At 41.3% G+C, this 26,526-nt stretch overlaps 1 protein-coding gene across 1 annotated transcript in view; it reads right to left on the reverse strand.

The window, feature by feature from the left end:
* The window catches only part of LOC126457296 (DNA repair protein REV1), a 136,838-nt gene that overhangs the window by 63,694 nt on the left and 46,618 nt on the right, over nucleotides 1-26,526 (reverse strand). The gene's annotated exons all lie outside the window — the stretch shown is intronic.

Below are 26,526 nucleotides of genomic sequence, written 5' to 3' on the forward strand. Positions count from 1 at the left end.
TATTGCGGCCATTTGTGTTTCAGTGCTGGGATCGAACGCATCAGTTGCTTTCGATAATGATGTCCTGTGACTGTCTTCATCTGTTACAGTAGCTGTGAAAACATTCTGTCTTCCACTGCCAACCCAGTCCTCGACATCAAAATCACTGTTCTTAAGGCGTTCAAAACATTGGTCTTACCCAGCATTTTAAGAGACACAGCCACACATTTCTTCATGTTAAAGCAGAAAATTAAAACTTCCTGCAAATGGCGAGAAATGGGTACATGAGTTGACGTACTTAATCGAGAATAACCTTATGATGCAATCACAAATCGACTAATATTTTTATGGCATTATGTTTACAGATGCCTAACCTTATTGTATTACACATATGACCAACCACCTAACCCCATTTGCCGCTACTGCCGTCTATTGCAAAATGGAAGCAAAGTTGTAGACCTAATAGAAAAATTTTCTTCTTCAATAAATCATCTGTGTGACATGACTACGTTTGAAATTTTCAGCACACATGGTATGCGTAAGAGAAGACATTACAGGTACACTTCAAAAACATCAATTCTTTTCTCTAGATATTGGTCAAGGGTTCAGTTTTTGCACCCAACGAGGAAAATGGAGTACACCAGGTGACAAATCATTTGCGTTCTCAGTTGGAGACTAAGATCCGATCTTAGGAAACAGAAAGCTCTGCAGTGATGTTATTAATCTATTTAGAGCTTTCAATGATAAGTTTGGATCCAAAAATAATTTTGAACCTTGGAACCAAAAACACAGGCAGAGCAATTTATTATGTGTCTTTAAAGTTAATGTTACCTTGCTTCTGAATAGCAGCTTTCAGAGTTGGCAGTAAAGTTTAATTTTGGAGAGTATGCAGATACTGACTGGTGGAAACAGTTTAATAGCACGTTCACTACATCCATTATGATACAGGATTATCCTGATAATTCTATCAAACACTCTAACAAAGAACGGCTCTTTTCTTTAATAGTTCCAGCTCCATCCTCTAATTTTTTGATGCTGTCTCAACTGATATCTGGTATTTACAGACATTAAGACTTTAACAATGTCTCTAATATTCTTTATTAAATTTCATATTTTAATCTGATACTACAAGTACTTAATGAACATATGTTTTGTGACATTTATTTGAAAGGGTATGTGAAATACTGTCATTACTTACCTCCAACACATAGTAAAGATTGTAGGAAGTAGAATTACAAAAACTGGTACCGGTATATCATGTGAATATATCAATATTGTTGATACACTGACATATATGTGTAAACATCAGCAATGCTGTTAAAATGAAATATTGAAATTGTTGATGCAATGTCGCCATCTTTAAATGAGACTATTCACTGCTTATGTAGGGCCAACACAAGGACCCTGCAGCAAAGGAAATGTACAAGGCAAAATGAGAAGAAAATCAAATATTAACTGGTAACAACAGCAGAGACTTGAAAATTTAAACGAGAAGGAGCCAAGGAAGAAAACAGAAAATACAGATGTGTGGGAGAAATCAACTAGAACTGGAAGTACAGCATTAGATATCAATAAGATATCGAACATGAGGACTTATTACAGATTTAAAATTCAGAAGACAGTTGTCTCACAAAAAAAATATTTAACAAAGGATGGAGAATGACACCGTCTCCAGAAACAGATATCTCATGCCTTGACTCCCCAGTTGCCAATTGCCTCTCACATACACCCTGACAGGCCACAAAGGAGTGTGTCTTGTGACTTACTACTACCCAGGACTGGAGCAACTGAATCACATTCTCTGCTACAATTACAACTACATCTTGTCATATCCAGGAATGCAGAATCCTTCCCAGAATGGTAACCCATCATCCACCCCATCTCTGCAATATCATCTATCAATATCTTTGTCAGTCCTTATCCACACCTGCTCCCAACTCCCTGTGAAAGAACTAGATGCAAGACCTGTACCATAACATCTGCCTACTATTATCTACTCCATTCTGTCACATGTATTTCCTATCCCCATCAAGGCGGGAAAAGCATCCAAGTAATCTACTAACTTGGCTGCAACTACTGTGTTAGCAAGACTAACAGCCCATCTATCAGTAGCCATGTCTTTTGCAGTTCATGTCTAGGGAGGAGGAGGAGGATGTTAGTGTTTAACGTCCCGTCGACAACGAGGTCATTAGAGACGGAGCGCAAGCTCGGGTGAGGGAAGGATGGGGAAGGAAATCGGCCGTGCCCTTTCAAAGGAACTATCCCGGCATTTGCCTGAAACGATTTAGGGAAATCACGGAAAACCTAAATCAGGATGGCTGGAGACGGGATTGAACCGTCGTCCTCCCGAATGTGAGTCCAGTGTGCTAACCACTGCGCCACCTCGCTCGGTCATGTCTAGGGATTGGAATATTTTGCAGAAACTATAGATTAGGGGTTTTTAGCAAAATAATATGGAATCAGTGGTTTTTACGAGATAGCACAAAAATTGTAATTTTGTTGCATAAAAATGTTATACACTGGGGGTGGTATGTTACTAATATTCTTGAGTGATGGTTATTGAATGTTAAAACTGCATTTGACTTCTAATTTCCTCAAGGCTGAGGTCCTTGTATAATCTTAAAATGACAGTGCACTTCTCATGTAACAAATTTTGTTGGGTGGATGAAAACTGCACTGAAATAGGCAAACTACAATACCAAATTTGGCAAAAATACCATGGAATTTTCCAAAAAACACCAGATCTGACAAAAAATAACATCAGATTTAGCAAACAACACCAAATTTGGTAAAATAAACAGTAGCAAATTTTGAAAAAAAAAAAAAATGCTGAATTTTGCAAAAATATTAAACTGAATCTGACAAATTACAACACCAACTTTGACCATAAAATAAAGTGATTTTTTCCTGTCCATATTCTTTGTTGGTTGCCCTTGTTCATTCATACAGAAATGTAATGTTCCGCTGTATATATGGTGGTGCTATGCCAGCTAGATAATGAAGAACTGTGAATTGAATTGTGTTTTATTCATCTCAATTTGCAATCCATTTGGTTTGCGTATAGGAGACATGTCAAAAATTTATAACACAGCTACAATGATTTTTACACTAATAAATAATAGCACTACAATAAATAGTAACAGTATAACAACATTTCTTGGAATATGTAACACATTGTATCAAACTCAAATTTCCAGTGTGTCCTCCATGAATTCATCTACCGAGTAATAACATTTCAGTGTCAATATCTCATACAGCTTTCTTTTAAGTGGATCTAAATTCATCTGCATCAACTTGTTCCCTTTTAATTTATTACAAATTTTCATTCCCATGTATTTTGGTCCCAGGGCATACAGTCTGAGGCAGTGGGAAGGGAGCATACAATTTTCTTTGTTTCTAGTATCATGTGAATGGACAAAATGGTTTCCCTCAAATAATTCATGTCTGGTGTACAAAAATATAATAATCTCATACATGTATAGGAATGGCAGAGTTAATATTTTTGAAATTTCTTGGTTACAGGATTTAACACCTAACTCTGATTTGATGACTGACCACACAGCCGTTGTCTTACTTTTATGATTTAATATTAGCCTGTTATTTGCCAGTTGTTTTGCTGCCTTGATAAATTTTTTGAATATGGTTTTATAGAGTCTAACATATTCAATGAAATCAAAATCTTTATTACATTTTAGTTCTCTGTGCAGTTGCCTTTTCCTTATACTGGTAATTTATATGGCCTAGGTAATCCACTTTAATTTATTTGTCGTTTTATTGCTGCAGAGTCTAGATGGAAGTGTTTCATTAAAGACGCCGAGAACACTATTTAGGAAGTTCTCAAAGTTTTCATCACCTGAGTCACAATGATCAAAAGGCCTTGTTTTCTCTTTTTGCTTCTTACTAAATATTAGTAAGTTTTCTTTGCTAAAGTTAGTGCTCATATGGGTTCTTATACGTGAAATGTTCCAATCTGTTTGTGGCAGCTCAACGAACAATGCACAATGATCTGAAATACATAGATCTAGACAAAATTTATACACATCTTCATACACATAATTAGTAGAACACTGCCAATACAGGTTGCTGATTGGCCATTGTCTCTGGTAGATTCAAAGAAATTCAATTTGAAACCATATTTCTTTACTAAGTCAGTGAATCTTGAAGCGTGGCTGCTATCACATGTGATATCCATATTAAAATCAGCAGCTATTACCTTTTTTTTCTCTACAAAGGTCTCCTAGCTTAATTTGAGGCTTACATAAGAATAGTTCTATTGTTGACGTCCCTGGAATTCTGTATAATGAGATTATTATAACATTTGCTAGTGAGTCCACTACTTCCATGCAACAGCTCTCAAACACACATTCTTCATTTAAATAATAAAAACAATTTCTGATCTCATAATTTATATCACTATGTAGAAGTATACATCGGCCTCCATGTGACTTTTTTCTTCTGCAAAAATTTTAATTGTGTCCTCAGTTAAACAGTGTTCATTTAAACAAACAACTTTAATATTTGCACATTCTGACAGAATGATTTCCAATTCGTCTATTTTGGAGCTTTTATTGTTTGAAGCATCAGTTTAAACCATTTATATTCCAGTGGATAACGCATCTACTTTGACTATTACTTATAGACTTTGGCACATTTCTTACCAGATAATGGATTGGTTTTGTCTTTCTTTGGCAAGACACTTTGCACTTAGAACTTAGTTGAGATAAATAAAAATGACTCCTAGTTTATTGCACTGTTCTCTAATACTGCCGTTTATTCTCTGCACATAGCTATCACTCACTGATCTCCTGTACACGATGCCACTGATTATTATCCTGGAATTCATGTAGAATCTTCTGGTCATTTGGATAAGATTCCTTGTGTGGTTTACAATTTCTTCTTCGCTGTTGTTTCAAAGCGAATTTGTTCCCATATGGACAAAAACATCTTTTGGATTTCTGCTACACTTATCTGCCGCGTTCTCTCTTGAGTTTAAGACGCTGTTTAGGTGTGTATGTAATTGATGCATTCTGATTCATAGTCGAATGTCACTTTTGGAGTTTGGAACGACTATGTTTTTCAACAATGAGTCACCTATAATAAAGAAAGCTTATTAATGAGTATAAATTTCAAATATCCATCTGCAGGGATCAATCAATAGATCAGCCTTTGGGCACGTGCTGACCAATACTACAAAGGACTGAAATATTCATCTCCTGTGTAGCATATGGGCGAGACTGTAGTTCTCAATGTTTAGGACAATCATCTTCATAGGTAGCTCCTGACAACCTGTGAAAAAGGTTGTTTCTTGCAGAAATCTGTTTCTTGGTATTAAGGCAGTGTCTCCTGCAGGCCAATGTATAGTGTAGGGTTACACCCACATAGTTTTGTGGTAAAACAATACTCCAGCTCTCAGCCATTTATTTTGATTCTATTTGCTGCACCCTTGTTTTCAGTATTCAGTTAGGTTGTTCAAACATTACAAAGTATATTTCCACTTCTTCAAATTTTGGACAGTTTTGTTGGATGTAACTCATCAGCACACATTAATTTCTTTCTACTATCAGAAAAAGACTGGTCCTTAGTATAAATGTTGAAAAGTCATTGGAGGAAATCATCTTATGGTTTTTTCAATTTTCTTTGAAGAAGATATTCCACCAGTTCTGACAGGTCATATCTCTAGTGATTTGATACATTTTGCTGAGCAACGTCTCATGGTATATTTATCGCTAGTGGCCACTGACTTCACAATGATGGCTCCTCAACTATTTTCGTTTTTGAACTCCACCTATGGTTCAAATCATCAATCACTGAGTAGGCAGCTATTTTGATAACTTGCATATCAAACAGATACAGAATTTTTAAAAATGAAACACACACTGTTGGCTAATGGGTCAACAAAAGTGACAGCAGCAAAAATGATATCTGCAGGGTTACAAGAATAATAAATTTTGTAAGTATAACCAGATACACTGTAAGATACTCTTTAAACAATCAGCTGTCTTCAGTGCGTTGTAAGAGTACAAAAAATTGTACGGTACATAAGAAAGAATTTGTGGTTGCTCAGAAACACATCTTAGTCCTGATTATTTAGTAAAAGGAAGAATGAATATTAATATGGGGAAAAATAAGGTGTAAACATCCTGGACCTCCAATAAATAAAAAAGCTAAAAGTTCATAGATGCATAAGGTGCAAACATTCTGGAAATTACATTAAATAAAAAATCTGAAAATGCATAGTGGCATAATTTGTTAGGGAATAAATATACTCACACAACTTCAGAGAGAGAGAGAGAGAGAGAGAGAGAGAGAGAGAGAGAGAGAGAGACTTAACAAAAATGTTACTTCAGAAAAGCTGTTAAAATGTTATACCAGAAGCAGAAAAGCCGATACACGGATATAGTAATAATTATTCTTCCTTTGAAAAACAGGGAAAGGAACAAGGAATAAAGACGGCAGGGGAGGGGCAGTTATTCTGGTATACTGCCCTCCTATCACAGCAAACAGTAATATGGGGAGTACAGATGCAGATATACTAGATGCCTCCTACACATTTGAAGACTACCTCAACACTCTGAGTATTGTAAAAACTGCATGAAACAGTAAATAATAAAAGTTTAGTTATGCCTGGAGTTCTCACTACCAAAAGAGCAGTTATGGCATGAATCCACTATCTGTATGATTGTTTTATTGCAAAGTGATCTCTATTAATTTTGAGCATATAGAGGATTTCGAATACATAGGGGCTAATCCCCCCATGAACCATGGACATTGCCGTTGGTGGGGAGGCTTGCGTGCCTCAGCGATACAGATAGCCATACCGTAGGTGCAACCACAATGGAGGGGTATCTGTAGAGAGGCCAGACAAACGTTTGGTTCCTGAAGAGGGGCAGCAGCCTTTTCAGTAGTTGCAGGGGCAACAGTCTGGATGATTGACTGATCTGGCCTTGTAACACTAACCAAAACGGCCTTGCTGTGCTGCTACTGCGAACGGCTGAAAGCAAGGGGAAACTACAGCCGTATTTTTCCCGAGGGCATGCAGCTTTACTGTATGGTTAAATGATGATGGCGTCCTCTTGGGTAAAATATTCTGGAGGTAAAATAGTCCCCCATTCAGATCTTCGGGCGGGGACTACTCAATAGGACGTCGTTATCAGGAGAAAGAAAACTGGCGTTCTATGGATCGGAACGTGGAATGTCAGATCCCTTCATCGCGCACGTAGGTTAGAAAATTTAAAAACTGAAATGGATAGGATAAAGTTAGATATAGTGGGAATTAGTGAAGTTCGGTGGCAGGAGGAACAAGACTTTTGGTCAGGTGAATACAGGGTTATAAATACAAAATCAAATAGGGGTAATGCAGGAGTAGGTTTAATAATGAATAACAAAATAGGAGTGCGGGTAAGCTACTACAAACAGCATAGTGAACGCATTATTGTGGCCACGATAGACACGAAGCCCATGCCTGCTACAGTAGTACAAGTTTATATGCCAACTAGATCTGCAGATGACGAAGAAATGAAGAAATGTATGATGAAATAAAAGAAATTATTCAGATAGTGAAGGGAGATGAAAATTTAATAGTCATGGGTGACTGGAATTCGGTAGTAGGAAAAGGGAGAGAACGAAACATAGTAGGTGAATATGGATTAGGGCTAAGAAATGAAAGAGGAAGCCGCCTGGTACAATTTTGCACAGAGCATAACTTGATTATAGCTAACACTTGGTTCAAGAATCATGGAAGAACCCTGGAGATACTAGAAGGTTTCAGATAGATTATATAATGGTAAGACAGAGATTTAGGAACCAGGTTTCAAATTGTAAGACATTTCCAGGGGCAGATGTGGACTCTGACCACAATCTATTGGTTATGAACTGTAGATTAAAACTGAAGAAACTGCAAAAAGGTGGGAATTTAAGGAGATGGGACCTGGATAAACTGACTAAACCAGAGGTTGTACAGAGTTTCAGGGACAGCATAAGGGAACAATTGACAGGAATGGGGGAAAGAAATACAGTAGAAGAAGAATGGTTAGTTTTGAGGGATGAAGTAGTGAAGGCAGCAGAGGATAAAGTAGGTAAAAAGACGAGGGCTAGGAGAAATCCTTGGGTAACAGAAGAAATATTGAATTCAATTGATGAAAGGATAAAATATAAAAATGCAGTAAATGAAGCAGGCAAAAAGGAATACAAATGTCTCAAAAATGAGATCGGCAGGAAGTGCAAAATAGCGAAGCAGGGATGGCTAGAGGACAAATATAAGGATGTAGAGGCTTATCTCACCAGGGGTAAGATAGATACTGCCTACAGTAAAATTAAAGAAATCTTTGGAGAGAGGAGAACCACTTGCATGAATATCAAGAGCTCAGATGGAAACCCAGTTCTAAGCAAAAAAGGGAAAGCAGAAAGGTGGAAGGAGTATATAGAGGGTCTATATAAGGGCGATGTACTTGAGGACAATATTATGGAAATGGAAGAGGATATAGATGAAGATGAAATGGGAGATATGATACTGCGTGAAGAGTTTGACAGAGCACTGGAAGACCTGAGTCGAAACAAGGTCCCGGGAGTAGACAACATTCCTTTAGAACTACTGACAGCCTTGGGAGAGTCAGTCCTGACAAAACTCTACCATCTGGTGAGCAAGATATATGAGACAGGCGAAATACCCTCAGACTTCAAGAAGAATATAATAATTCCAATCCCAAAGAAAGCAGGTGTTGACAGATGCGAAAATTACTGAACTATCAGTTTAATAAGTCACGGCTGCAAAATACTAATGTGAATTCTTTACAGACGAATGGAAAAACTAGTAGAAACCGACCTCGGTGAAGATCAGTTTGGATTCCGTAGAAATATTGGAACACGTGAGGCAATACTGACCCTATGACTTATCTTAGAAGCTAGATTAAGGAAAGGCAAACCTACGTTTCTAGCATTTGTAGACTTAGAGAAAGCTTTTGACAATGTTGACTGGAATACTCTCTTTCAAATTCTGAAGGTGGCAGGGGTAAAATACAGGGAGCTAAAGGCTATTTACAATCTGTACAGAAACCAGATGGCAGTTATAAGAGTCGAGGGGTATGAAAGGGAAGCAGTGGTTGGGAAGGGAGTGAGATAGGGTTGTAGTCTCTCCCCGATGTTATTCAATCTGTATACTGAGCAAGCAGTAAAGGAAACAAAAGAAAAATTTGGAGTAGGAATTAAAATCCATGGAGAAGAAATAAAAACTTTGAGGTTCGCCGATGACATTGTAATTCTGTCAGAGACAGCAAAGGACCTGGAAGAGGAGTTGAACGGAATGGGCAGTGTCTTGAAAGGAGGATATAAGATGAACATCAACAAAAGCAAAACGAGGATAATGGAATGTAGTTGAATTAAGTCGGGTGATGCTGAGGGAATTAGATTTGGAAATGAGACACTTAAAGTAGTAAAGGAGTTTTGCTATTTGGGGAGCAAAATAACTGATGATGGTCGAAGTAGAGAGGATATAAAATGTAGACTGGCAATGGCAAGGTAAGCGTTTCTGAAGAAGAAAAATTTGTTAACATCGAGTATTGATTTAAGTGTCAGGAAGTCGTTTCTGAAAGTATTTGTATGGAGTGTAGCCATGTATGGATGTGAAACGTGGACGATAAATAGTTTAGACAAGAAGAGAATAGAAGCTTTTGGAATGTGGTGCTACAGAAGAATGCTGAAGATGAGATGGGTAGATCACATAACTAATGAGGAGGTACTGATTAGGATTGGGGAGAAGAGCAGTTTGTGGCACAACTTAACTAGGAGAAGGGATCGGTTGGTAGGACATGTTCCGAGGCATCAAGGGATCACCAATTTGGTATTGGAGGGCAGTGTGGAGGGTAAAAACCATAGAGGGAGACCAAGAGATGAATACACTAAGCAGATTCAGAAGGATGTAGGTTGCAGTAGTTACTGGGAGATGAAGAAGCTTGCACAGGATAGAGTAGCATGGAGAGCTGCATCAAACCAGTCTCAGGACTGAAGACCACAACAACAACAGGGGCTAATGTTAATTAAGTAAAATCTATATCAAACAAAATAAAAGTCCATATTTTAAGTGGAAATAGGTACTATTATACATTTAAAAAGCTAATAATATCTAGGATAGTAAATTGACAGCTCAAAATGACTGAATATAAAGTTAACAATGTGCAAAAAGATAGACTGCTACTTACCATAAAGAGAACATGTTAAGTTGCAGACAGGCACAATTAAAAGCACTTACACAAAGCTTTTGGCCACAGCCTTCACCAGCAAAAGAGAAACAGAGAAATACTCACCATTCATACACACAAGCAACCACACCCCAGGCACACATAATTGCCAACTTCCACAGCTTAGGCCAGAATGTATCTATCACATGGAATGGCAGCATCAGTCTGGAGGGGGGAGGAAAGGGGAAGGCACAGTAATGTACGAGTGGGGGAACACATGAACGCTGTCTGATGGAGCATGCATTGACTAGAATGCCAAAAGGCAGAGCATCAGGAAATTGTTAGGCAGTGGGCTGAGGAAATGATGGAAAGGGAGAGACATGTTAACAGAGGGTGGCAAACTAAGAAGCTGGGAGATAAGAATGGGGAGAAGATTATAGGACAGAGGGGGTGGAGATTTGGGTGGAGGGTGTGGGGGCAGTACGCACCGTAGGTTGAGACTGGGGTAATTTCACGAGTGAAGATTGTGTTTTAAGGATAGCTCCCATCTGTGCAGTTCAGAAAAGCTGATGGTGGAGGGCAGGGTCCAGATGGCTCAGGTAGCCATTGAAATCAAGCACGTTATGCTCAGCTGCATATTGTGCCACAGGGTGGTCAACTCTGCTCTCGGCCACAGTTTGACGGCAGAGTTCATTCTGGTGGGCAGCTGGTTGGTAGTCATACCAATATGAAAAACTGTGCAATGGTTGCAGCAGAGCTGGTAAATGACATGGCTGCTTTCACAGGTGGCTTGGCCCCTGATGGGGTAGGATAAACCTGTGACAGGAGTGGAATAGGAAGTGCTGGGTAGGTGGATTGGGCAGATCTGATCTTCCACGGGGATATTATCCTTGTGGCACGGGGTTGTGATTAGGAGTGGCATAGAGATATTGAGGAGGTTGGTTGGGCGATGGAACGCCACTTCATTCGTATACCTTCCCTTCAAAGGGGAAGTAGTTGTGGAATAGGATAAAGTTAGTCAGGTGTATGAGGGATGAGGTAGTGAGTTTGAAGTCTGAAGGACTTGGGAAAGGTAGTGCTCAATAATGGTAAGGTCATGGGCTGACATACTACTGCCATCTCAGGGCACTACCATCCAACCCCTATCGTACCCACAGTGTTCCTTCTTCCACCCCTTACAGCAGCTACACCCTGGCTATCTGACCTTTTGAACTTGCCGCATCCCCCTTAACTTCCTACCAACTCTCCAAAAAATCCAGAGCCAAAACATTCCCTTAACATTGTTGTTAACCTTTTCACCAATACCCTCAGCTCCACAGAAGTTTCAGTCCTATCCAAAGGCCTCACCCTTAGCCCTACACCCAAACTTAACCATGCTGGACTTATCAAAGACCTACTCTCCTCCTCTCAATCCCTGCAGTGGAAGCACTTCTTTATCACCAATCCCTCCAACCACACTAATTCCAACATTAAATTCTGCCCCCTTCAGTTCATACAACTACTCAACATGGCATGTGACAAGGACATGTTTGTACGGGCACACGACAGCAAGGTCCTTAGGGCCCATGCAAAAACAGATTGAGATGAGTGTCAGTAAATACACAAAACACAAAGATAAAACAGCTCATAAAACACAGGTAACCAAAGCTTGAAAACTACTTGCACACCCGTACAGATCCGAGGAACGAAGTATTGTGTCAGTAGTAAAACATTAACAACAAAGGACGAAAGTGGTATAAGGAGTTAAAACAATACAGCAGATGGATGTGGCTGCCTGACCACAAGAATAAAGAAAGGAGAGGCCAGCCACTCTGCAACACACTAAAACCTCCAGCCTAAAAGTTTAGACCAGAGTCCAGGCCCATCACACAACTTTAAAACCTTAGTCGCATTCGCCTCATCATCAGTTAAAATAGAGGGCAGATCCCCTACAATATTTGCATCTGCCCTTGCATCACAATATAAAATGCACTCCGCTAAAATATGGAGGATAGAGATGTGCATGTCACAAGCAACACAAAACGGGGGATCCTCTCACCATAGTAAAAAGCTATGTGTGAGAGGGCAGTGTCCAATTCTAAGACACGTTAGGGTCACTTCATCCTGCCTGAACAACTGCCAGGAGGAACGCCATGGCTGGGCTGTTGACTTCACCAAATGCAATTTATTGGCCGTCACCGCCAGCCATTCCCCATCCCACAACTGCATACACTTCCTGTGTAGTGCAGAAACGACAGCCTGCAAGGGAACAGAGCACTGTGCCACATCCTGTCCTCTGCAGGCCTCCTTGGCAGCCCAATCGGCCTGTTCATTTCCCCATATCCCTACAAGACGTGGCACCCAACACAATGACACCTGCTTACCCTGCTGTTGGAGCAAGTACAGTTGATCATATACCAACCGGACCAACCCCTCAGCTGGGTACAAGTTCTGTAACGATTGTAAGGCACTAAGGGAATCTGAGCAAATGCATCTGCTCCAGTGCCTTAAGGATAGTGTGGAGCTCTGCTGAGAAAACGGTATACTCATCAGGAATGCGAATACTGGAGACATGGTCAGGAAATGTGACAGAGCAGCCAAGGGAATCCCCTTGCTTGGAGCCAGCAGTCTACACTACTGTGAAACTGTGATGCATATCTAAAATGTTAAGAAAACACAGACTGAAATGTAAAATCTGACATACGATCTTTCTTAAGATTCATCGAGTCTAAAATAAGTCCGGATCTCCAGAGAAGCCACGGTGAAAATCTCCTCCCACCGCGATGCAAAACATAACAACCAGCCACACCCATCTCTGGAAGGGGATCCTATACACGAATGCCATAGGACCTCACTGCCTGTTGTCGATTATGAAAAAGCCTTTTTTTTTGGGAGGCTGAGCAATGGTATGGTAGGTGGGTGTGTATGGTATGGACAGTGTTTTATATGCCTGACACACCGTAAGTAGCTGTCGCCTTATGTGAAGTGGCAGTTCACCAACAAGAGGGTCTCGCAGACCCATACACCATGCACCCACAATTGAGCCAAGATCGCACAAATGCCCTGTAAAACCAGAGCAGACAAGTCCTGTCTGCTCCCTATGTACTGTGGCTAAGACATTTTAAAATACTTAAAGCCTTAAGTGACTGTTTTTCATGTCCTTAAGATGTGGTAACCACATAAGCTTAGCGTCAAATATGATGCCCAGAAAATTTACTGTGCCTTTAAAAAGTAAGGACAGTGTCCCTCATCCTCAACTCAGGCAAGTTTAAAATAGAACAAGAACGGTTAAAAAGAACACACAGACTTCGCAGTAGAAAACAAAAAACGACACTTCTGCGCCTATTTATCCAAACGTCGAAAAGTTACTTGCAACTGAAGTGTTGTCGCTGTGAGGCTTGAAGAAGAGCAAAACACAGAGAAATCATCTACAAACAAAGAACACTGGACAGGACTTTTCACTATGGATGTAATGCTATTAATAGCTATGCCAAAGACAGTTACACTTAAAACGCTACCTTGAGGGACACTGTTCTCCTGCTCAAAGCAATCAGACAGGACGTCACTGACTCGGTATCTAAAATACTGTGGTGAGAGGAAGAAATGAATAAAAATGGGAAGACAACCACAAAACCCCATTCATGAAGCTGCTCCAGGATAAGGAGCCTCCAAGTAGTATCAGGCCTTTTGATGTCAAAAAATAGAGCTAAGTGATGCTGGTGTAGGAAAGCCTGTTGTATAGCCGACTCCAGGAGGGCAAGGTTATCAAAGGTGGAGCAATACCTCCTGAACCCACACTGAAAGTGACTAAGGAGTTAGCCAGATTCTAAGATCCAGACAAGGCGGCGGTTGACCATCCGCTCTTCCCCATGCAGCTAGTGAGGGCAACACTATGGTAACTACTTGGGAATCTACATCTACATCTACATCTACATCCATACTCCGCAAGCCACCTGACGGTGTGTGGCGGAGGGTACCTTGAGTACCTCTATCGGTTCTCCCTTCTATTCCAGTCTCGTATTGTTCGTGGAAAGAAAGATTGTCGGTATGCTTCTGTGTGAGCTCTAATCTCTCTGATTTTATCCTTATGGTCTCTTCGCGAGATATACGTAGGAGGGAGCAATACACTGCTTGACTCCTCGGTGAAGGTATGTTCTCGAAACTTCAACAAAAGCCCGTACTGAGCTACTGAGCGTCTCTCCTGCAGAGTCTTCCACTGGAGTTTATCTATCATCTCCGTAACGCTTTTGCAATTACTAAATGATCCTGTAACGAAGCGCGCTGCTCTCCGTTGGATCTTCTCTATCTCTTCTATCAACACTATCTGGTACGGATCCCACACTGATGAGCAGTATTCAAGCAGTGGGCGAACAAGCGTACTGTAACCTACTTCCTTTGTTTTTCCAATTGCATATCCTTAGGATTCTTCCAATGGATCTCTGTCTGGCATCTGCTTTACCGACGATCAACTTTATATGATCATTCCATTTTAAATCACTCCTAATGCGTACTCCCAGATATTTATGGAAGTAACTGCTTCCAGTTGCTGACCTGCTGTATTGTATCTAAATGATAAGGGATCTATCTTTCTATGTATTCGCAGCACATTACACTTGTCTACATTGAGATTCAATTGCCATTCCCTGCACCATGCGTCAATTCGCTACAGATCATCCTACATTTCAGTACAATTTTCGAACGTTACAACCTCTCGATATACCACAGCATCATCCGCAAAAAGCCTCAGTGAACTTCCGATGTCATCCACAAGGTCATTTATGTATGACCTTTCCCAGGTTTTAAAAGAAGAATTAAAAATGCCTCATGCCACAAGTCGGGAAAGTGACCTGACACCCAAATGATATTAAAAAATGCAAGAAAGTTAGTTTTTTTTACCTTGTGAGGTGCCGCAGCATACTGTAATGGGTCTTGTCATGACCAGGGAATGTGTCACGAACTGCACACAATGCAGACTCTAGCTTCCACATGGAAAATGGGCAGTTGTAATCTTCATCAGAGGTGGACTGGAAGTCCAAACTACAGCTCTCAGCAACCGTGTTATGGTGCTGGAAACCTGGATCTTGATTGGCTGTTGCAATAACTGTAGCACAATATGCCGCCATAGTCCGGGCAATGTCTCACAGACTGGTTTGGAGAATGCCGTTCCCCATTACAGCAGCCATGGGGCACCTGCCTCCTCTCCCAGAAATTCTGCTGATGGTCTCCCACACAACGGAACTTTTGGTGGAATGATTAATGGTGTTCAGAAACTGTTGCCACAATACCTTCTTGCTCACTCGAATAATTTGGTGACACTTTACCCTCACCACCCAGAAGGCTGCAACATTCTCTGCAGTTGGCTGACACTTGAACCTATGCAGAGCCATGTGCCTGGTTCTGCTTGCAGAGTGGCATTCGGCACTCCACCAAAGGACAGGTTACCTCTTCTATTGTCCAATGGACTGTGGAATGGATGCTGCAGCGGCATGGTGAATCATTTTGGCAATATGATCCACCCACACCATGACATTCACACAGTGTTCGAACTTTGTCAACTGACTATAAAGTATCCAGTCGGCTCTACCGAGCACCCATCGTGATGGTTTCCTTTCAGGTTCCACCCCATCTGGCAGGTGAATCCAGACTGCGAAGTAATCATGTCCATGCAAGTTATCAACCACTTCCCATTGACCAGTGTGAGCAAGAGCTGGAGAGCAAAGAGAGAGATCAATGACAGAGAACGACCCAGTTGCTGTGCAAAAATGAGTGCTCTGTCCCACCTTTAGCAAGTACGCGCATGATGACACAAGAAGCCTCTCAATTGCTCTACCTCTTGGGCAGGTAGTTGCAGAGCCCCAAAGCACATTGTGTGCATTAAAATCTCCACAGAGGATGAAGGGGCAATGGAGCTGTGTAATAAGGTCGGTTAGGGCCACTTCATCAAGGGCATCATGTGGGGGCAAGTAAAGGGAACATATTGTCAACAGATGACGCATGTGCACTACTATAGCAACTGCTTGTGAAGTCATTGTAAGTGGGAGAGAAAGAAGTGGTTGTTGGTACTGACAAAAGTACCCATGCCTCCTCTTCACTCAGGTCGTCCTTTTTGTGGAGTACATAGCTTCGTAGATCAGGGGTGTACGATTGATGGAAATGAGTCTCCTGGAGACAGAGACACAGTGATCTACACTGAGGTGGATGGGAGCCTTTTCATCGATGTGGTTTTAATTTACCCCTATCTTTGCACCATGGAGGAGAAGCCTATGCAGAATGAGGGGAAGTGGAGAGACTGCCTGGATCCAAGGTATCTAAATCCATGATGTCCTTCTCATCAGTCAGATGATGTCTGATGGCGCTCGGAACAGCTTTTGACCCGAACGTTGTGAACCTTTCCCTGCATCCAGTCCCTTTGAGGATGAGGGGAAAGGGTGCATTGAGAGGCCCTCTGCTTGTCGTGTGCCTTCTTGTCACTCACTACGGAACTTTTACTGGTCTTTTCTGTGTTGGCTCCTTGGATTGCTTTATCCTTACTTGTTTTGCCTTGGCATGAACATGCGCAAGTACAAGTGCTGGTGGTGGATGGTTGTACACTGAAAGACCTCTGCATCGAGGCATCGACTTTAGGAACAGGTTTCTGTGCCATGGAAGCATAAAAAGTGGTAGAGACAGGAGGTTTCATCGCCTTATATTCATTTTTGGCTTCAGAATAGGGGACCCGCTTGGTGACTTTTAGTTCTTGAATTTTTCATTCCTCTGAAAAAACAGGGCAGTCTCTTTGTTCCAGACTGGGTGGCTCGAAGACCAGTTAACACAGACTGCTGGAGATGGACAGTCAATCCCAGATTCATGGGCTGCCTTTCCACATTTCCCACAGGTCGCTTCACCCCCGCAACTTAGCATTGTGTGACCAAAATGCTGGCATTTGTAGTACCGCATGGGGTTAGGTACAGACGGCCTAACCATAATGGTCAGGAAATGTTGGAGAATTTAAGGTCACAATGAAGGTGGTAGTCTTCTCAATTGCTCCATTATTCGTACACATCCTTTGCTCTACATCCACTATCGCCTGTAATGCCCATTCCTGTTTAAGTTAAGCTATGTTGATATCTGTAATACCCCGGCATGTGACCACAACCTTACTAGAGTTAAGGGAGTTATGCAATTCAACAATTACATCATTTTCACCAAATTTTTCGGTCTTTGTTCCACCTGTTTTGCCCTGTTAGTCTTGACCAGATCAGAACCATTCCAAAGCCGCTTAATAGACTTCAGGCTTCCAGCAAGTCCTTCCAATCTTTTATCGATGTAGAAGGGGTACTCTTTTTCAAACACCCCTCCTTCCTCCTAATGATGAAAAACACATTTTGATTTATGGCTCCTTGAACCCTGTTACTATAATTCAACTCATGCAGATTACCAGGAGAGCTAGCCTCCCTCATTCGTTTGGAGGATTGGGTGTGAACACTCCCAAGTGGAACATCCTTCGCACTGGGGGGAGAAAAAGATGATTTCGAGTGTTCCATCTTGGTCCCACGAGCAGCTAGGGAAAGAAGGGTCCACTCAGAAAGAGCCCTGTGTGCCCGAGTAAGCCTTATACAACTGAGGTGCAGCCGGTTCCCCAGAGGTTGCCCACTATGACTCTTCCACCTCAACAGCCATGCATCTCATCAGCACACAGAAATCTTGAGATTGGGGGGTTTTCATAGAGGTTTTTAGCATTCTTGTGATCCAGGCAGTGAGGCCAAGATTCCCATTCCCTGCGACACACAACATTGCCCTGCCTCACCACAGAGTGGTCGTTGAAGCATGCATAGAGCTTACAGTAACAGGAGATTGGCGGCATTTATCAGTCTCCATCTCAGGAGCCCCGGGGTTGCCAAGCCCGTACACAGCAAACGAATGTTGAGACCTTCAAGGCACCATCCATCACTGAGCCTCCCATCTAACCACCCACTAGTCACCATCCAAGAATTCCTTACCTCCAACTTAGCTACACCATTCTTGCCCAGGTCCTTTCCTCAGAACACAAACCTTTCAGTACAAGACAAAATAGCCATAAACAACCTCAAAACAAATCCTGACCTAATCATCCTATCTGCACACAAAGGTTCCACCACTGTTGTTATGAATCACAGTCACTACGCGGCAGAAGGACTCCGCCATTTACCTGACTCTCCACATATAAACTCTGCCAGAGTGATCTCATTGCTCAAGCCTAATACAACCTTCAATTACTGCTTAAAGCCTTAGGCCCTTCCCAGAAACTCTATTCTGAATCAATTTCCCTCCTCACCCCTGTGATACCCAGTGCACACACACCTTCCACATGCTCCCCAAAATCCACAAACCCGACAATCCTTGACACCCCACTGTGGGTAGTTATTCTGTCCTGCCAAAAGAATTTTGGCCCTCAATGACCAACACTTCCAACCAATTTCCCATAATCTAGCCTGCCACATCAAAGATACCGACCACTTCCTTCACCAACTCTCCACCATCCCACCCCTTTATCTTCTGGACCCCTACCCATCACTGCTAACACCACCTCCCTATACATCATATTCCCTCAATGCCCAAGATCTTACCTCTAATGAACACTACCTTTCCCAATTACCTTCAGAGTCCAAACCCAATACTTCACTCCTCATACACCTTACTAACTTTATCTTAACCCACAACTACTTCTCCTCTGAAGGGAAGGTATATAAACAAATCTGCAGCACAGCCATGGGCAACCACAAGTTACCCTCTTACTAGGTACCTTCCCAGCCTCCCAAAATGCCAAACACTTAGTCTGGTTAAGGTTCATTGATGATACCTTCAAGAACTGGACTCAGGACCAAGACACCCTGCTTTCGTTCCTTCAAAACCTCAGCACCTTCTATCCCATCTGCTTCACCTGGTCCTCTCCAAACCAGTGTGCCATCTTCCTCTATGTTGACTTTCTCCTCTCTGATGGATCCGTCCACACCTCTGTCCACATTAATCCCTTCAACCACAAACAATACCTGCATTTTGACAGCTGTCATCCCTTTCACACCAAAAAATACTTCCCATACAGCCTGGCTACCCGGGGATAGTGTATCTGCAGTGACAAGAACTCCCTTGCTCAGTTTGTTGAGATTCTCGACAAGGCCTTCACAGACATGCACAATCCCCTGGACATAGTCCGTCAACAGATTTCTCATGCCATTCCCCCTCACACCCAAATCATCCCACCAACCCCAAAAACTAGCCACAAAGGAGTGCCCCTTCGTCAGCCAGACCCACTGTGGACTGGAACAACTGAACCACATCATTCATCAGAGCTTTGATTATCATCACGCCCTGGAAAGATGCTCATTCTACCAGAGAGATTTTCCACCCTTCCTAAAATGGTGTTCCATCACCTAACCAACCTCATCAACATCCTAATGTATCCCTACGCCACTCCCAGTCCCAAACGCTTGCTACGAGAATCATATCCCTGTAGAAGACCCAGGTGCAAGACCTGCCCAATCAACCTATCCAATACTTCCTACGCCAGTCCTGTCACAGGCAACCTGGCCCCATCAGGGGCTGGGCTACCTGAGAAATCAGCCATGTCATTTACCAGATCTACTGCAACCATTGCACAGCTTTTTATATTGGTATGACTACCAACCAGCTGCCCAACCAGGATGAACTCCGCCATCAAACTGTGGCCAAGAGAAGAGACAACCACACAAGCAGGCATGTGTCTGTATGTGTGGATGGATATGTGCGTGTGTGCGAGTGTATACCTGTCCTTTTTTCCCCCAAAGGTAAGTCTTTCCGCTCCCGGGATTGGAATGACTCCTTACCCTCTCCCTTAAAACCCACTTCCTTTCGTCTTCCCCTCTCCTTCCCTCTTTCCTGATGAGGCAACAGTTTGTTGCGAAAGCTTGAATTTTGTGTGTATGTTTGTGTGTCTATCGACCTGCCAGCGCTTTTGTTCGGTAAGTCACCTCATCTTTGTTTTTATATATAATTTTTCACACGTGGAATGTTCCCCCCCCCCCCCCCCCCCCCCCCCCCCCCCCCCAGTTTTAATAAATGGAAACAAATATTTATAGCTCATTTATATAGGGTATACATAAAGTCCAGGAACACTTTCAATTATTTATTGCACAAGAACAAAAAATTGTACAGATATCATACATATGTCGTTTAGAAGAGAAACACTGAATTTTTTTTTTTTTTTTCATGTATACTGCCACAACGTAGTTTGGTAATTTGCCGATAGTGCTAGTTGCAAACATGGCGAGTTCAGCTGCGACCTTTTGTGTGTTGGAGTTTGACAAAAATAAGTGTGCTACAGCTGATCAACAGATGTTTAGAACCAAGTACGTTATGAAGCCACCAATACGGAAGGCCATTTACCACTGACACAACAAATTCGTTATGACAGGTTGCTTGTGCCCAGCAAAGAAAAGCGGGCGTCCCAATGTGAGTGAAGTGAATGTTGAGTGCGTACAAGACACATTCACAAGGAATCTAAGGAAACCAGTGCGTCGTGCATCCTGTGAACCCGAAATGGCTCCTATGATAGTGTGGGTAGTCCTGCAACAGAAGCTGTCTATGAAACCATTCAAACTGGAGCTAGTGCAGAAGCTTAATGATGACAACAAAGACAAGCGCTTCGAGTTTTGTTCAAAGTTGCAACAACTGAATGAGGATGGGGATGGCATTGTTGATCGCTTAATTTTTAGCGACAAAGCCACTTTTCACACTAATGGGAAAGTGAACAGGCATAACTGTTGAATTTGGGGTTCAAAGCACCCACAGAAGTGTATTTAATTTGAGTGTCATTCCCTGAAGGTAAATGTTTTTTGTGCCTTGTCACGTCGAAAACTGTATGGGCCATTCTTCTTCGCCAAGAGCACTGTCACTGGATATGCCTACTTCGATGTGTTGCAGCAATGGTTGATGCCTCAAATGCAATCAGACTCTCCATTCATCTTTCAGCAGGATGGGGCTCCACCCCATTTTCATCGTGAAGTTCATGGGTACCTGAACATGGAGCTGCCGCATTGATGGATCAGCCGTGCTACATAAGGGGACAGCTGTTTCATGAAATGGCCTCTCCGATCACCAGATCTCAATCTGTGCGACTTTTTTCTGTGGGGACACATTAGAGATCTGGTGTATGTACCACCTCTACCATGTGATGTAGCAGAGCTCTGGGAGAGAATATGGGAAGCGACTGCCACAGTCGATGATGGGATGAGTATGGAAAGAATTCGATTACCATATTGACATCTGGCGGGTCACTCATGGTTTGCATATTGAATGTTTGTAAAAAAACTTTCAGAGTTTCTCTTCAAAATGCAATGTGTATGACATCTGTACAATGTTTAGTTCTTGTGCAATAAATAATTGAAAGTGTTCCTGGACTTTATGTACACCCTGTATAAATGACATAGTTTAATTGATTATTAACTAAGCAGTAAAAATAAGAGAAGATTATTTTAGTGAAGGATGAGTTTAACATGCAGCTTCAAATTTCTTCTTTCTTACTTTTTCTGCAGCAAATTTTGAAATTGCACCTTTAAAACTGATATCTTCAGCTACAACTTTTTTCAATTGACAAAATTGATTAAAAAGTACAAAGTTAATGAAAATCTTACACCATAATGAGGTCGGGAACAGATTCAGCACATTCACTTTCAATGACAAACTGCAAGAATCTTAAAGATGTCCAACCAAAAGATTCTTCTTTTGGAACTTTGGCAACTTGCAGGTATCTCCTGAGCCATGGAATTTCTGCAAGGATATATCTTCTAAAATCTCATCAAACTGTCAAATATTTTATAATCATGGGAAGTTCCTTTTTTGAGGTTTTAATCTGGTTGCTGGGCTCTGAAACAACAAAAGGACTGGTATACTTTCCATAGTTTTGTACCATGTATTAACTCCTTGTAGAAAAATGCCAGGACATTTTGACATTGATGTACTCAGTTGCTGGTGCCAAGTCAGCATCTTGTCAGCAGCCTTCTACTGATATTTCTACTTTTCCACAAGAGTGCCTATCTTTTCACATGTGTCCTTCGAAAATCAAAGTGCTTCATCAACAAGATAATTTCTTGTCTTTCAAAATGAGCTTTAAGCTTCTTATCTTATTAATTCACATTGTAAGCTGACCCCAAGCATCTTTAAACACTTTCTAGCATGGTTCTTCTTCTAAGGCAGTATTCCATAAACACAAAAATGAGAAACCATAAAATGCAAGCAACAGAGTAAGAGCAGCTCCTCTGGTTTCTGTGGCTTCCAAAGAATGAGACAGTATCTCAGCAAGATCAATAACTTTTTTAATGCACCGAAACACACATTTAACAACTTTGCAGCGAGCACTCCATAGTTTATCTGACAGTCTCTTAACTGTAACTTCAATATTTTTTGGAAAAATTGTCCATCTGTGGGTAGAACTTGAGTAAAAACCAGTACAAACATTTTAAGGTTCTGGAAAAAGTCACACATAATGAAACTTCTGCAACAGCATATAATCAACACAGATTGAATCAATGGTTTACAGGGTACGAACAGCACCTTAGGATTAAGTTCACAAATTTCTGCTTGAACTCCTGAATGCACTCCAGCCATTGTAGAAGTGTTGTTGAATCCTTGTGCTCGGCTCATTGCCATATCCAAACCATCCCGTTCAATAACTTGTAAAATATCTTCCATAAAGTAAGCAGCTTTCTTCTCAGTTTGCTGGAATTAACCCAAAAATTACTCCTTTACTTCTACTTTTTTGCCTCTCAACGCAGCATATGATTTCACTAATTTGATCTATGAGCGAGATGTTTGGAGTGCTGTCAAAACTTATACAAAAACACCTCAAATGTTTTATATCATTTAAAATCTTTTCCTTAACAATTCTGCCCAGCAGTGAGATAAATTCATTTTGTATAGTGAGGGATAAAAACTTGTAAATATTTGGCCTCACTGTGCCTGGGTGCACTGTTTTAGTTTGGTCAAGTGTTTTCTTAGTCCAGTGTCATATTTAGATAACAGTCTAATCAGCAGCAGAAAATTTCTCTTGTTTTCTGCCAGCATATGCTTTCAATGACCACAAATGGGAGATTTAGTTCAGCTAAAAATGTAATGACGTTTATCAGGCTTTTGAAAATATATCTCCATTTTCTTTTTTCTGTTTTAGATGGCGTCTGGGTAGCATGATCAGTTGGTCTATTGGCAATTAAACTCATTCTTAATGTTTTCCAATTTTCAAAACAAGCTTGATGATTCTGTGAGATTTCATGGTTGTAAACTTTCAGACTAAGTTTCCACCAAGCTTGAAAATCAGTAGCAAATTTAGATATTATTCAAACTTGCATCTGAGCTACAGAGCCTACAGCAAAAACATTATCAAATCTGATTTTTAGTTGAGTATCCCACCTAGGGCCTTAGAATTTTCTCAACATATGGTTGATTGATACAGAACCAAGCAGATATCAAATGTCAGTTAGCACCTTCAGTCTTATCCTTACTGCCTTCTCTGTTAACAGAAAAAAGTGCCCATATTTGTTTTGAAATGCTTCACTCCTTATTTAAATTAAGTCAAGTATTAGACATTCTGGAACAGGAAAATGCCACTGACAGATGTAACAGAACAAAATATCACTACTACTTTCACTTATCTCTTCTTAATTCACACCTCCATCTGGTGCACTGTCCTCCAATCTATTTTTGTTTATATGACAGGTAACTACAAGATTTTAGATATTTTGTTTGATATCCTCAGTTTCTTTGTGAATCTTTTCTCTAACTGGTTCTTCACTTTGTTACTTGTATCAGTTTTTTTCGATATCTACAAATTCACTCTCACATTGAGACAATTTTATGACATTTCCTTCCATGTCAATTTGGTGTGGTGATTTTGGAATACCTGTCTTGACAGTGCTCTGTGCTCCAATTGGACAGTGTCATTTTGTGTTCATGTACATATTTTAAAATATATTTCTGCAAACAGAAACAAATTTTATCTAAAACCTTATTTAATTTAGTCAACAAGAACAATTACTGCCCACTGATAAAAATGAAATAATTATAAAAAACTATTAATTCCTTAAGTATAAACAGTATTTACTTATAATCACTTAATGCATTTCGGCATTATATCACAAAATGTTTTTTAACATTAAAATACTTCGGTTCACTAAATGTTTGGTTAAATCTCTAGAATGTGTTTTATATTTGCTTTGCAAGTAGTACACTTACGTTGAGTGCTGGTTAACATTTGCGCTAGGCTACAAGGTTGGTGCTGTACTTCTCCTGTTTTTGTTGCTCCTCCTGCTGCTTTGTTCTCTCTAATAATAGTGGATTATGGCTATTACCAAGTCTGTCACAATGCTTTTCATGTTGTTTCAAGCTCATTGAAAAATATTTTTCTTTGTGTCTTTTTATTAGTTTTCATTTTGTAATTAATGTAGGAGTTTATTGTTCAGACATTTAAAAATTAAAATACAGCAAGGTGATACGTGCTTTTTCTGCACCCAACACTATACTTGTTGTACAGTTTCACACATGTGTCCAGTCCCCCATTAATGCAGTTGTAGAAAGTCACATTTTTTTAGGCACATGTATCTTCATTTATACTGACATCACTTTGCATTGCTTACATTACAAGTAATCAGTGGGACTTCCTTGCAATGTGATTCACATTTGTCCACTAAAACCAAACAATATTGAAGTCAACATCTCTGTGTCTGTTGGGCAGGAGCTCAGCAGGAATTCACCTTTATTTTTGCATAATACTCCTACTGAAGTGACCTTCACCACTGATCAATATTCTGGCAAGTAGAACGCTGGTGTGAAAGTTATCTGTTGTGACTTGCCAATCTTTCAAAGTGCCGCCGCGCAATTACGCGCATCCTCTACATGCGACGCTGCCTGCCAGGCATGCAGCAGCCACACCACCTAAGCGGCCAAGCAGCCAGCGGCCGCCAGACTTGGACTCAGTGCTGATTTGAATGTTACCGTGTTTACATGTCTTGCTTTGTCAACTTGCTCTGTGACGTACATGTGTTGTGTCGTTTTGAAATGTGTGTGTTCAACTTGACGTTATAACAATTGGCGACGGAGATGGGATTTTTCCTTTTCAGCGTTGACCCACAGGTTTCCATGGCTACTTTAGAGCAATTATTGCAAGGTCTCATTGAACAGCAAACAGTTCTCACATCGGCGATTCGCGATTTCTTCGCGGCATCCAATGCGGGCAGTTTCTCGTCGTTGTCTATACCTCCTTTTCCTCCTTACGACGAGATGGCGGAAGACTGGTCTGATTATGAAAAACGTCTTCAACAGCACTTCTTGGCATTTCATGTCGCGGACGAACAAACATGTAAGTCTCTGTTCCTTTCATGGATTTCACCTCAAATGTATCGATTGTTGTTGCAATTGGCTCCTTTGAAAGATCCTGCGTCTTTGTCCTTTGCTGAAATGTGCTCACTTCTGTCCGTATATTTTCATAAGCAAACGCAAGTGGTAGTCTCTCATGTTGCCTTTTATCGTTGTCAAAAACAACCGAATCAATCCTATCACGCTTGGGCTGCTGAGCTTCAAGGCCTCAGTCCAAAGTGTCAATTTGTTACTGACGTTCACAAAGAATCCTGCACAGATTCCATGGCACAGGATGCTATTATCCGGTCAGCGCTCGACAAAGAAGAGAGGCAACGTGCCCTTCAGTTGGCAAATCTGACTCTAGATGAAGTCCTATCAATCGCACAGTCTTTTGAAATTTCTTGCACCGCTGGAGCGCAAATAGAGGCGTGGGGTGACGTCGGGGACATACAACCTCTGTGCGCTATTGACGACGCGTGCAGCGTGTCCCTGCTTGCCGACGTGGCCGCAGTACGCCCCCATGTGCAGCCTCGACCTAACTGTAAACAACCCTCTCAGAAACTGCAGCAAATCCCCCGGCAACTTCCTTCATGTCCGCGGTGTTTTACGAAACATTCACGCGAGGATTGTCCCCAACATTGGGCCGTGTGTCACAATTGCAAAAAGAAGGGTCATGCATCTTCTGTTTGCAAATCCAACCGCATACATGATGTTCATGACCGTGACGCTGATTCTGCTTCTGTGTTTTCTGTCAAATGCACTTCTTCCCTTTCAAGGAAGTCATTCCTCACAGTCCAAATACTTGGTCGAGATGTTTGCATGCAGGTGGATACTGGTTCTGCTGCCACTATCATCAATTCTCAGACGTATCTTCAGTTGGGTTCTCCAGTCCTATCACCTGTCACTCGGCAATTACGGACATACAATAAACAGAAGATTTCTCTCTTGGGACAATTTAATGCTGAGGTATCTGACAAATCTGTCGTTCGCTATGTTCCCATATTTGTGGTCGACCAGAGTAACGCAGAAAATCTTTTTGGTTTCGATGCCTTTC

Source organism: Schistocerca serialis, chromosome 2, assembly GCF_023864345.2.
Source record: "Schistocerca serialis cubense isolate TAMUIC-IGC-003099 chromosome 2, iqSchSeri2.2, whole genome shotgun sequence".
In the NCBI taxonomy this organism is placed as follows: Eukaryota; Metazoa; Arthropoda; class Insecta; order Orthoptera; family Acrididae; genus Schistocerca; species Schistocerca serialis.